Raw genomic sequence first — 11,594 nt, 5'->3', positions numbered from 1 at the left:
TCGACCGAATGGCAGAACTACCGGCAAAATGACTGGTCACTATGTCATGCACTGACCACCAGGGGGCAGACACTCAATGCAGGAGCTTCCCCAGCCCGCAGGGCCCAGGCCATCCAAGGAACCCTACCTGTGCATGAATTTCGTGTATCAAGCCTCTAATAATACAATAATCTCTACTAATAAAAGGGTATATGCTAATTAGGCCCGGAGACCTTCTGGACAAAGCCATGGTGGCAGGGCTGAGGCAGAGGTGGTTAGAGGTAATCCGGCCAGCAGGGTAGAGCAGTTGGGGGCGAGCAGGCCGGGGGGGTGGGGAGGGGGCAGTTGGGGACAATTAGGCCAGCAGGCAGAGTGGTTAGAGGTGATCAGGTAGGCAGGCAGATGAGTGGTTAGGAGCCAGCGGTCCTGGATTGTGAGAGGAATGTCCAACTGCCGGTTTAGGGCCTATCTCACAAGGATCGAGCCTAAACCAGCAGTTGGACATCCCCCAAAGGGTCCAAGATTGGAGACAGTGCAGGCCAGGCTGAGGGACACACACCCTGCCCTATACACAAATTTCATGCACCAGGGCACTAATACAGTAATAATACGGGACTTCAATATCCCACCTTCAATAATGATTATATCATCTAGACAGAAAATCAACAGGAAATGATGGACTTGAACCAAACATTAGACCAAATGAACCTAACAAACATCTATAGGACATTTTATCCAACAGTGTCACAATACAGAGCTCAGAATTATACCCCCACATATGTGGTCAACTAATATTTGATAAGGGAGCTACTAACATTAATGATGTTGGAAAAACTGGATAACCACTTGAAGAAAAATGAGATTGGAAACATATTTTACACCATTCACAAAAATTAAAAATTAATGAAAGAACTAAATATAAGACCTAAAACAACATAGCTCATAGAATAAAACATAGGACAAAATCTTCATAACAATAGATTTGGTAATTATTTCTTAGATATGACACCAAAGGCACAACTAATAAAAAATGTAGGATTATTTGGTGAGGTAGGGCAAGGTTATCGCTTTTGATTCAAATTGCCAGGTTGCCTTCCAAAATAATTATATCAATTACACACCTACAGACAGACTAACAGTTTTATAGGATCATAGCCATTATTGTGCATTATTTTCTAAACTTTTACTCATACTTTTAAAAATACTTTAATATTTACTTAATCTTTTTGCTTATTTAATAGGTAATATAGTATTTTAGAGTTTTTTAGTTAAAAATGTACTAAGAAAAATTTAAAAGATACAGAAATGTTGAAAGAATTGTTTAATGTCTGCCCATATATCCATAGTGTGAGTTTAGAAGGAATATTTTGCTGTATTTGTTTTAACACACACTTAAATATCTATCCACCAATACATATTATTTTCAAAGTATTAATACATATTAATTAATACATATTAATTTCAAAATATTAAACTGTATACTTTTCCTCTCAGCATTTTAGTATCATTAGCACATCATTTAGCATATTATTAGAGTTCAATATGTGTTGACTGGGGGGCAGGGGGTGGTTATTGTTAATCCTCATCTGAGGATATTTTTTCCATTGCTTTTTTAAAATATTTTATTTTATTTTATTGATTTTTTTACAGAGAGGAAGAGAAAGGGATAGAGAGTTAGAAACATCGATGAGAGAGAAACATTGATCAGCCACTTCCTGTTCACCTCCTATTAGGGATGTGCCCTCAACCAAGGTACATGCCCTTGACCGGAATCGAACCTGGGACCCACTGAGATAGGGGTGTCGAACTCAATCAGAGAAGGGGCCAAAATCTAAAATCCAGCCTAAATCGCAGGCCGAATGGTTTACTGAACAGTCATAAACTGACAATGTCATAAACTGACAGCGGAGTGCAGTGATGACAGCGCGGTGCGGGCCACATTGCAAGGCCTGGCAGGCTGGATTTGGCCCGAGGGCCTTGTGTTTGACACATGTGCACTGAGACAAACCGGTTTCTGCTCCATAGCTTTTCAGAGACAGTGGAGGAAAGGGAGGGCGGGGAGAGAAGGAAGGAAGGGGAAAACATTGATGTGAGTGAGACACATCCGACTGGTTGTTTGACACACACGTCCTGAACAGGGATAGGGAACAAATTTGCAACCCAGATACATGCCCCTCACTGAGAATGTGACCCATCTGTGCAAGAGTGGACACTGACCACTGAACTACAGCACCCAGGGCATCAACTGGTGTTTGTTAGGTAAAATTTAAATACAGTGAATGCATAAATCTTCAGTGTGCCATTTGATGAGTTCTGGCAAACATACACGTATGAGACACAAACCTCTATCAAGATACAGGACACTCTCCCCTGGGATATCAGCGAATTACATCGAAGCAAAGAGTCTTGGAAGTGCAATGCCCAGGAAACCTGTCTTATTTGTCAGTGAGAGAAAAATTAAGGACAGTGCAGTCAGTTGGTATAATTTAATGCTGAAATGGAAAACCCTCAATGATGCAGGCTTTGCTACTGCAAATAATATTGCCAACAGGAAGATCAGTTTATTGAGTAAAGACAAGATAAAGAGCAGCAGTCTGGCTTGCAATGAAAATGCAAAACAGAGGCTTTTGGAATACACTAAGGAACTCGCAGGGAGCTGCAGGCCACCTTAGATGTTTGACCAAAATACAGATGAACATGGAAAAGTGGTCTTCAACCACCAAGGGAGTTTGTGAACTGGAAAATTACCCTGATGGGGAAGAGCCTGTTTTACACGCGGCACACAGCCCATATTTCCAGGCTTCCCCCCAGCCCTGTGACCACCACTTCACCCTAACCTGCCTGTCCCTGTGACTGCACCAGCGCCTGTGGTTCTCCAGGCCATGCCTGCATCACTGGCTTCTGCAGCTCCCACAGTGAACAGTCCTCTGTGTAGGACCGAGGGCCGTACCCCAGCCAGCATCATGCTCCAGGCTTCAGCATGGCCACCTGCCGATTTTTTAGGGTCTCCAGACGGACCATTTCCTCTGCAGATACACCTGCTACTGCTGCATGTTGTCCGCCACTCAGTGTCATCTGTACCCAGTGTGAACCTGTCACCCATGAGGATCTCAGCATGAAATAAATTAGTTCCTCAACAGAAAAAGAAAGAGAAAAAAAAAAAAAAAAAAGAGAGAGATACAGTATATTACCATTATGCCAAAAAGCTGCTACATGCCTTTTTTTTTTTTTTTTTTTTTTTTTTCATTAAACCCTGCCCTTCTCCCAGTGTGGTATTTAAAAAATTTTAAATATATATTTTTATTGATTTCAGGGAGGAAGGGAGAGAGATAGAAACAATAATGATGATCAGCTGTCTTCTGCACGCCTCCCACTGGGGATTGAGCCTGCAACCTGGGCATTTGACAGGAATCTAATCTGGGGCCCTCCAAGTCTGCAGGCCGACACTCTATCCACTGAGCCAAACCAGCAAGGGCCTCCCAGTATTTTGCTTGCGCTTTTTTTTTTTTTTTTTTTAACAGGAAGGGAGAGGGATAGAGAGTTAGAAACATCTATGAGAGAGAAACATCGATCAGCTGCTTCCTGCACACCCCCTACTGGGGACATGCCCTCAACCAAGATATATACCTTTGACTGGAACCGAACCTGGGACCTTTCAGTCCACAGGCCGATGCTCTATCCACTGAGCCAAAATGGTCAGGGCTTCTCCCAGTATTTTATTTTATTTTATTTTATTTTATTTTTTTAAAAAATATATTTTATTGATTTTTTACAGAGAGGAAGGGAGAGAGATAGAGAGTTAGAAACATCGATGAGAGAGAGTCATCGATCAGCTGCCTCTTGCACACCCACTACTGAGGATATGCCCGCAACCAAGGTATATGCCCTTGACCGGAATCGAACCCAGGACCCTTCAGTCCCCAAGCCGACGCTCTATCCATTGAGCCAAACCGGTTTTGGCTCTCCCAGTATTTTAAATCATAGTTTATTTGCCCCAGTTCCAGAACATTCTGTCAGTGGAATCAGACAGCATGTACTCTTGGCATCGGGATTCTTTCACGGAGCATAATATTCCTAAAATTCGGGTTTTCTTCTCCTTTTTTACTGCTGAGCTGTATTCTATGTACCACAGGTATTTTATTAATTCTCCTCTTGATGGGCTATGTCTGGTTTTTGTCTTTTCTGAATAAAGCAGCTATGAATTTTACAAATGTTTTATTTTGCATTTATTATAATAAATAAGGCTATGAATTTTCATTTTAACAGCTGTAATTACTCTACAATGAGTTATAGATTTACTCATGTGTTTTGTTAAATAATTTCTTATAATTTCAAACATTTTTATTTACTTGAAAAGCTTGTTTTAATAATAAAGGAATTACCTCCATAACTATCATACCTTTGGTATTTGACTATTGTCATAACTTTTAATTGGCAGTGATGGCCATTTCTCAAAAGTTAGTTCTAAAGTAGACCTATTTTATAATATATTCTAAAATAATCTGAGAGGATTGATTATATGTTTTTAAACACTGTTTTTCCTCTTTGGATATCTAATACAACTGCCACAGGGACACACACACAAACAACTTTACAGAGACAAAATAAGTGGTTTACCTTGGATTTTAAATTCATGTGTAAATTTTAAGCAATCACTAGATTCATAGGTATGAGCTTATTATGAAGTTCTAAAATTGAGTAATAAATATATCAATATAGCCATAGTGCAGTTTTTCAAAGCTTTAATTTCCCCTTGGATAATAGTTACTATAAATTTGTATTTCAGAGTTTAGGTTAAAATACTGTTTTGGGATCAATCCATGTGTGAGCAAGACAATTTTTTTTAAGTCTGGTCCTTCCACTATTTTGGCAGAATTTAAAGATCTCTAATTAAGTGGAGGGTTCCAAACTGTACAGAATTATGGTTTTGGAAAGAGGGAGCCAAAAGTTTTCTATCAAAGGGCCCATTGAGAAAGGAAGTAGAGAGGAAATAAAATGGCTATAGATTAGGATTTTATCAGAGAAAACCATGACATTGTCCTTAGGGAACAACTAATCCAGGTAGCAAGATACCCGGATGGAAGCTCTGCTTAGAGATCTGGCAGAGTGCTAGGAAAAGAAAATCCAGTTATTTTCCTTCATGTCTCCTTTACTCTCATACTACTACCACACCACAACACTTCTGACACCAGATTTGTGGGGCTTCCTCAGCCAAACAGACATGGACTGGGTGTTCTACGATTTAACTCAATTCTGATTGGAGACGTGTCAGATTCCACAGGTTAAGGGCTCAGTCCTACAAGCCTCTCCTACCCAACCTCAGACACCAGGCACAGGTAGAGGGTCCCCAGTCTGACTTGGCTACACATCATTTTCCCACAACCCCCTCCTCAGGTTTAATTAATTGGCTAGAGTAGTTCAAACAGGGAAACACATTTACCAGTTTATTAAAAAATGTGATGAAAGCTGAACAACCAGATGAAGAGTTACATAGGGAGAAGAAACCATAATGCTCTCCCCTGAGACAGTTGCCATGCAAAGCAAATGCTCATTCTCCCACCTCTTTGTTTTTAGACTATAACTAGACTCAAGTCTCAGCAGATCTCTAAAGATGAGCTATAATGTGTGATCCATGCTCTGACTTGTTTGGCTCAGTGGACTGAAAGGTCCCAGGTTTGATTCTGGTCAAGGGCATGCACTTTGGTTGCAGGCACATCCCCAGTAGGAGGTATACTGGAGGCTGCTGATGGATATTTCTCTCTCATCGATGTTTCTGTCTCTCTGTCCCTCTCTCTTCCTCTCTGTTAAAATTATATATATATATATATATATATATATATATATATATATATATATATATGTATATGTATATATTTTTTTAAAATATATTTTATTAATTTTTCCCGAAAAGCTCCGTGCCTGCTCCTTTCTGTAGGCCAGACCTTATGATGGGAAGGAACTGAGCCACTCCATTGGAAAACCTAAACGCAGTGGGAGTAATTGGGTCCCAGTGATGGTACTTACTGCCGAGAGCAAGGTGGACATGATTACTGTAATGGACAGCAGTGTAAAAGCAGCAATCAGAACAGTCTGACTCACACAGACCTCTCGTATTGCCTAGTTAATCGAGGAGTTCCTAGAAGTGAAATCAATAGCAAGCCTACTAAATTTTTACTTAATCTGTACAAGCAGAAAAGTTCTAGGTTAAATGAACAAAAATCTAACTGAGTCATAAAAACAGTTAAGGGCCCTTAATCAATTCTCAGAATTTAAAGACTCAGAGTTCTTTGAATGAAAAAGAGGTCCTCTTAAGGAAGGGCCCTGGTACACTACCTAAAATGCATGCTGTTAATCTTCCTCCGGCCTTTTACCAGGATCACTGTACATTGCAGAGAAGTAAACAATCAGATCTTTCAGGAACCACTGAAGTGACACTAATTCCAGGGGACCTGAAACATCACTGTGTCCCTCGACTCAGAGTATGGGATCCTGAAGGTCAGGGGATGTGGGGTTTTAGCTCAGGTCCATCTCACAGTGGTTCTAATGGTTATTTTCCCATTTCTAATATTTTTAATTGAAACAGATACACTTAGCAGAATCCCCACATTGGTTTCCTAAACTTTGGGGCAAGGGCTGTTATGGTGGGAAAGGCCAAGTGAAAGCTATTAGAATTGCCTCGACCTAAATAAACAAATAAATAAATAGTGAACCAAAAGCAGTACCTGCCCAGCTGGCGTGGCTCAGTGGTTGAGCATAGACCTATGAACCTAGAAGGTCACGGTTAGATTCCCGGTAGGGGCTCATGCCCGGGTTGTGGGCTAGATCTCCAGTGTGGGGGGTGCAGGAGGTAGCCCATCAATGAGTCTCTCTCATTGTTGATGTTTCTAGCTCTCTCTCCCTCTCTCTTCCTCTCTGAAATATACAAAAATATATATTTTTAAAAAGCAATATTGAAAGACAAAAATAAATAAACAAAAAGCAATAATGTGTCTTTGGAGGGATTACAGAGATTCATGCCACCATCAAGGACTTGAATGATGTAGGGTGATTCTCACACGTTCCCTATTCAACTCTCCTACATGGACTGTGAAGACCATGGAGGATGACATGGATTATGCTAAGCTTAACCAGTAGTGACTCCAATTGATATTGTGCACCATCTTCTCCTGCACTCCTAGTTCTTGGGTCTTTGGACTCATATTTACAACTCTCCTGTTTTTCAGGACTTCAGATTCAGACTACATTTCATTACCAGCTTATTTAGTTCTCCACTTGGCAGATCATGGGCCTCCATAATCACATGAGTCAACTGCTATAATAAATTGTTCTTATGTATTATAACTCTATCTATATATGTCACCTATATCTATATCCTATTGTTTGTTTCTCTGCAAAAACCTGACAAATAACTTTATCAATTCTACATTTGGAAATATACACTAAGGAAATTACCTCAAACAGAAAATTCTGAATGAAGAAAGATGTTTTTTACAACACTATTTATATAGCTTTAGCCCAAGAAAATGTAAGGACATTTTGAAAGTTTGACTATAAAACTATATAAAAGTTTGACTAATTGTAAAATTGTGTTTTGCAGATATCAACATATAAATATGATATCCTTAAACTAAACCTTGATACCAAAAATAAGATACTTATGTTCTATGAACTGTTAAGCTTAAATTCAGTAATAATATTCCCAATATGTCTAAATCTAAAAATCAACATTTATGCAATTCTACTATAGGCTTTTTACTAAAATACTCAGTTAACAGACTTCTCTATTTTCTGCCATATTTGCTAAGACACCTGGTTCTTTGAGACAATGATTGTGCTCCAAAGTCAGGTCTTTCAGGACCATACTGCTTATAATAAAAGATACCATTACAGTACATAAGTTTTTCAAAGACACCAACGTTTGAGAAACTTTCTGTTTTGTGGCAGAAAATTGCGTATTTACTCATTGATTTCAGAGTGAGTACTACATTTTCCTACATCTAAGTAAAAGAGACAAACACTACACACCAGCAAAAAATTTCTCAACTCAATTTATTCTGTGTTGATGAATCTGCTTAAACAAATCAATCCATTTTACTCAAATTGGAATTCAAACATCTGTGAACTGACTTTGCATTGGAGCCTCATAGTATCAAATCTTAGGTTTAACCCACTCAGCTAAGGCGGCCTGAGAAAGCGGAAAGAACAAAGCTCCAGCAATGGGCACATTGTGCTCTTGTTTCTGCCACTAACTAAGTGTGACCTTGAGTGTCATTTATCCACTCAGGGCCTCAGCTTCCACATCTTTAAAGTGGAGCTTGATTTGGACTGAATGCTCCCTAGTGTTCCTTTCAATTCTAAAATCCTCAAAAAGTATTGTAAACTTCGTGCCATGTTAACCCTACATCACTTTTCTGTAATACCAATTCACTCTATGCCTTCCAGAATTGTAGCCAAGAGGTACAAGGATATGTCATTACAGTGTGAGGCATAATCAGGAAAATTCCTTCACATCCCACTTGATATGGAAGAGTGATTCTCAGAAGAGACAGAAAAAGCAGAAAGGAGCACCATGCCCTTCAGGTAGCAGTAGGGCTCATTCCTGCTTGTTTGAAACAGACTATTTGTGTCTGGGCTCATGCTTCTCTCAGTATACATTTTCTGCAGATGGCACAATGCCTTTCTATAGACAAATGCTTTCCAATGTGATTGCCTGGTGAATAAACCTAGAGCAAAACACATCTTCTGCCGGAGCTTGCAAATTGACACAAAATACTCTCCCCTGAGGGCCCTGTAGGGAGAATTCCCAGGTACATCCTGCCAATCATCCAGCATGGATTTAGGGACTGTGGTGTGACTAACGATGAATTAGGATATTAGAATTCAGGAGAAGAATAAGACAGGGATCCTACCCTCCAGAAATCCAGTCATTCTTATAAAATCATTAATGAAAAACTGAAAGGTAAAAGCTGATCTGAGTGATAAGGAGCCTAAGGGCTGGAGCAACTCAAGTGTGGAGGCCATTATGGTCCAGAGCATTTGCATAAGGCTCCCCGTGAAGGAGGCTGGAGCGGGTCTGGAGTGGGATAATTTGGGGATAGGCAGAAAATAGGAAGTCTTACTGGCCCTCCATGTCCTGCAGGCCCAGAAAATTATGCACTTCCTACCTCACACTCAAAATGCTGGTCTTCAAAACCCCAGAGAAATAAATACTTTGTGCTACCAGGTACCTACAAATGGCTCTCCCTTAGGAAAGAAAGTATTTTCAAAGTTGTTGGAACAAAATGAGATGTATATGATATAGCCCTACCTCAGTGCCTGGCTCTTAAGAGAGTCAGGGAAATCAAAGTGTGCAGTCTCGTCCCTACAAACCACTTTGTCATCCAAATCATTGTTTCGGTACCCTGCCTCCCAGGGCTAGGACTAAGGTGAGGTAGGTGAAACATTCACCTCAGGAGCAAAATTTAATGGGGCACCAAAAAGCTCAGTAATGAAGATAATACGCTAATGCAACACTTTAATATCAAAATTAATGCAAAAATCCATCATGAACAAGATATGGAATTTTTGATAAGCCAAGACCAGCATTGTTGCTTTTTTTTTTTTTTTTTTCCTTCTGTTGCCCCAGGCTCCAAAATGGCTTGACTGGGCACTTCCTCTGGCTCTCACTTCCTCTTCATTCCAGTGAAACACAACTGTGAGTGCCCATAATGGAAGGTGAGAAGGAGGCACATTTGTGCTCATTGCATCCCTGCCCTGGGGAAGGACTCTCTGGCCAGCTCCCAGGACTCAGGCCAGGGTTTCAGTTCAGAGCCATCTATGAACTGGCAGGGAGCCCTGGAGACACTCTCATTTGACCCTGGCCCTCAGAATGAACCCTGGAAGGATAGTTCCCAAAGGCCTAAAAAGAGGCTTTTAATCCTGCCCAGCAGCGCTGGCCTCTGTTGAAATCATTTCTGTCTGCACGCAGAAATGTGAGAGGCATGTACAGGGTTTTCATATTTCTCCAGGCACCCGTTCCATCCTGCATATTGAAGACAGTTCCTGCCAAGAAACAGTGTGATCCTTCACTTCCTGTCCCGCCAAACATCCCTGTCGTGATAAACTCTGTTGACAGACATTATCGTTCGCTATCACACTAGGAGCAAATGCAGTGAGCTATTTTTATTTATTTATTTATTTATTTATTTATTTATTTATTTATTTATTTTTTGCTGAGCACTGAGAGACCATAATAAATGATGACAGGGAAAGATCCATGTTCTGAGAAACTTTTAGTGATTTCTGAGGACTTGCCTCCATCATTCTCAAAGGGGCGGTAGGGGAGGGGAGCAGGCCTCTCATCAATGCAATTAGGCAGCTGTCAGAATTCAGGCTGTACTCAGCTAGTATATTCAGGCCAGGGGGATGTCAAAGAAGAAATGTTGCCTAATTTAAATGAATGGCAGGTTGTTTTTGAAAGGGAATTCTTTATATATATATAAATGATGTAAGGGGGCCACTCTTGAACAGCATACCAATACTGCGTAACAGTTGTGGCCAGACTGATGACATTGGGGAAGGCAGGGAGGGCTGACCTCGGGCTTCCCATGGTACCATTCCTCTGTTCCTGGTGCCTCTGGCATTGTGCCACACCCCGAGTCACAATATCCATCCTTGGTCATCTCCACTGGCCTTTGTTATGTCACTGAGGACTGGGTTTAGCAATAATGTCTTACAATTTATACATTTCACTAGAAGATTCTTGATTAATAAGAAATTTAAGTTATCTCTAAAGATAAAATACCAGGCATTTGTAGCAAGCAATAGGCAGATATTTCATGGCTAAAAATTCTGTGAAACATACCCTGTTTCAATAGGTTGATATCCTATACCTGGGGATCCTGTGAAACTCACCTTCAGACTTTGGGGATGTCCATATGCCAGAGAGTGAGCACAAAACTTTATTTTATTTTATTATTTTTAAATATATATATTTTATTGATTTTTTTACAGAGAGGAAGGGAGAGGGATAGAGAGCTAGAAACATCAATGAGAGAGAAACATCTATCAGCTGCCTCCTGCACGCCCCCTACCGGGGATGTGCCCGCAACCAATGTACATGCCCTTGACTGGAATCGAACCCGGAACCTTCCAGTCCACAGACTGACGCTCTATCCACTGAGCCAAACAGGTTTCGGAGAGCACAAAACTTTCGACAGTGAGAATGCCAAGGTAAACCAAATGGTTGTCCTCATTACCAGTGTATTTGCATCAAAGATACACAAAGTATGTGGACCAATAAAATGGGGGCCACATACTGAACCTGACAAGCTCAGGGAAGGCCTGCATGCAAGTTATACAATCTCAGAGACCAACCATGTTAGGATAATCTGAAATAAAAACTTCCTAACTAAAAGCAAGTCATGGCAGGTAGTCACATCCTGGGCCAGTATCTTTCTTGACAAAGTCAAGCTTTGCCCTAGCCGGTGTTTGCTCAGTGGGTAGAGCTTTGGCCTGTGGACCTAAGGGTTTGGGTTTGATTCCTGTCAAGGGCAACTTGGTTGCAGGCTTCTCTTACAGTTTAATAATCTCTTACAGTTTATCCTGGCCTGGGCCCTGGTCAGGGCACATTCAGG

The sequence above is a fragment of the Pipistrellus hanaki genome, assembly GCF_964339955.1.
Source record: "Pipistrellus hanaki genome assembly, chromosome: 9".
NCBI lineage: Eukaryota > Metazoa > Chordata > Mammalia > Chiroptera > Vespertilionidae > Pipistrellus > Pipistrellus hanaki.
The sequence above is the reverse complement of the archived record's forward strand: the minus strand, read 5'-3'. Positions refer to the sequence as shown.